Consider the following 3,202-nt stretch of genomic DNA (forward strand, 5'->3'; position numbering starts at 1 on the left):
CGTGTTTCAGGTCTTAAAGTAGACTCGTTTGAGCACACGACTGAAGCATTTGCAGATGATCTCTTACTTTTTCTCACAGACCCTGAACTCACGTCCCCTGCTCTTATGGACACATTCCAATCTTTCAGCTTGGTATCAGACTTTAAAATAAATTAGACCAAAAGCCCTTAATGTTTCAGCCACCGCTAAATTAGTCTCTCATCTTAAATTCAACTATTCCAACGAATTCCACTACTCCATGCCACTATCTCAGTTTTTGAAAGAACTGGTCACCAAAGATCTTAACTGTACTGTACCTCCCGCTATTCAACCAGTCCTTCTATTACCAGCCCTCAGAGCAAAGTCACAACCCCCCCCCCCTCTCTTGCATATAGCTCCCCCACTTAAAACTTAAGGATCTCCTCAACCTCCAAAATTCACCTCCCAAGGCTTTAATTCACAACAACTGTATACTAATTGTTCATCAAAACACAGAAAGGATTACACTTCACTATTTGTATTGAAAAACTATCCCTCTTTCCCTCCCCCAAATAGACCTATCTCCAAATTATATTTCCATCTAATTAGTTCAACCTCTAATGCTAATCTCCATTGCTTACACTTATGGGAACTTGTACTGAATACTACATTTTGCATGGAACTACTATGGACCCCCTCAATGCGTTTCAAGGCCGGTCGGAAATGAAGGGTCCTCAGATTGCACCTGAGAAAGGGGTCCGTCTGGCCCTAAAACGTGTTGTGAAATAGTCTGTTTTTATATACATTTTATTAATTGTTTATATGGTCATTGCACCTTGCCCTTTGTGGGTGATCTGCGCTCAAAAAAAAATCTGTGATTGCTCTTTGTGGATTGTAGGATTCTATCTGTACTCACTAGACTGTTTTCCCTCCTCCTCTCTGTTCATCATTTAGGGAAAGCAGTATACAGCAGAGTGAAGACGGGTTTACACTGCCTATGAAAGCTTAAGGGGCTAAGGGGGGAGAGTGAGCAGGAAAAGCTGAGAAACAGCTTGTGCAGACTTTCTGGCTAGAGAAAAGCTAGATTTACAGGTTATACTGCTCATTGCTGGTCTGGGAACTTCTGAAGGTTTTCTGCAGTGAGGTAGGATTGCAGGACACTGTTTTTAATGTATATTTTCTGTATAGGAGGCAATCTAAATCCACACTGCAGCTGAGGCTGGGGAAAGCAGACACAGGGTTGGAGATTGCAGGGTGGCAACCACAGGGGAAAATTGCAAATAGTAGCGATAGAATGGGCAGATATAGTCCTGCTCCTCATATACATACACAGGACAGTGCACCCTAAAAAGTCACCTGAAATAATGGTTATGCTTTAGAATGCAACAATATAGTATAAAGTAAGAGTGCAACAATATAAAATGCTTATCAAAGTCATTGAATGACACAGACATTAAACAAGCTACTACTCTCTTCATATGTTCCTATGTCCGGATCTTCCTTCTTTGTTATGATCCCATTATCTGGATATGTTTGCTCTATTTTTGCTTTATATATGTTGTAATCTTTGTGTCTTGCACGACACCTTATTGTTGTTTTTGATCATCATTTCTGAAAATCCAATAAAAATATTTGAAAACAAAAAACAAAAAACATGCTACTGTTATTTTTACATATATGTGATAGATTTTAATTTGCCTCTTATAAAAATACATTGAAACGAGTAGCTGCACATCGGAGCTGCTTCTTACAAAACTTGATTATTTCCATTTTCCAACACATTCCTTTTTTACTTTGCCATGGCAACCAAAATCCCTGAAATTCCTCCAACCCTGAGCTCTAAGAACAAAACATCCGCTATCTGCTTCACCTTTTATTTACTGAAGTTAATGAGAACAGACAGCTGTAATCTTATATAAAAACGTACATTCATATATTTAAGAAGTTGGCTACCTTTTCAGTATTTTTTACAATTAGCAATGGTAATTATGGTATAAGATATATATTCCATTAAATGCAGGCCTGTTCTCTTCATGTCTACAGCTCCATCTCCTGCCCGATATCCCATCCCTCTATGCAGTTTTATCACTCTTTTGCCAATACATGGCTGTGTACAGAGGAGCATGTGGCCCACCACTGCACCTGTACTCCTTGCTTGAGCACAGTATAATACTAGAGGAGGCATAGTGATGTGTATGATCACATACTCCTCCATAACCAGCAATGTATGGAGCCATTCGACTGCATAAAGGGACAGGGGGGGGAAAGGGGGAGGCGGAGCCTAAGAAATAATGAGAATGGGCTACAGTACAATCTTTATATATATATATATATGTGACACATAATCATTACTGCTAATTATAAAAAAAAAAATTAAAAGCCCCTTTAAGGGGCTTTTCATCCACTGAATGGGTGAGCAGGCTGGAAACATCTCACGTGAAGCCATGTCACAGATCTGGAAGCAGCTGGGCACTGCAGACCAGAGCAGTGCAATGTAGGACCCGGAGCTGGAACCAGGGAGGTAAGTGCTTTAACTCCCTGGTGCCCGCAGCCCCGCCGCCCGCATCCCCATCCCATTAGCCCCGCCACCGGCATCCTCCATTCCCGGCATCCTCCATCCCCGTCCCTGGCATCCTCCATCCCATCATCCCCGCCGCCAGCATCCTCCATCCCCATCCCATCATCCCCGCCACCGGCATCCTCCATCCCCGTCCCACCATCTTCGTCCCCGTCATCCTCCATCCCCATCCCATCATCCGCGCCGCTGGCATCCTCCATCCCCGCGCCCGCATCCTGCAGCCCGCCGCCGAGAGCATTCATTACCTACTCGGCTGCGCAGCTACAGTGAGGCTCCCGGCTCCGGTGCCGCTGCGGTGCACTGATCAACTGAGCGGGACCGGAGCAGGGTAATGTATGCTCTCGGCGGCGGGCTGCAGGATGCGGGGGCGGGGATGGAGGATGCCGGGGACGGGGAAGATGGGACGGGGATGCGGGCGGCGGGGCTGTGGCGCCAGGGAGTTTAAGCACATACTCACAGCGGGATGTCAATTGTGAGATCCGGTAGGTGTAAAGGCACCCTAAAAGAAGATCAATACATGCTTAGTAACTTTACAGAAATCGGACACAATCATATTTAGATTTATGGTATTTATTTACAAATACTAATGTGATATAACATGGTGCTGTGGTAACTGCTGTTATAAGTGTAAACTTCATCAAATCACATACAAAATATCAGCACCTG

The sequence above is a fragment of the Dendropsophus ebraccatus genome, chromosome 1 (genome assembly GCF_027789765.1).
Source record: "Dendropsophus ebraccatus isolate aDenEbr1 chromosome 1, aDenEbr1.pat, whole genome shotgun sequence".
NCBI classification, from domain to species: domain Eukaryota; kingdom Metazoa; phylum Chordata; class Amphibia; order Anura; family Hylidae; genus Dendropsophus; species Dendropsophus ebraccatus.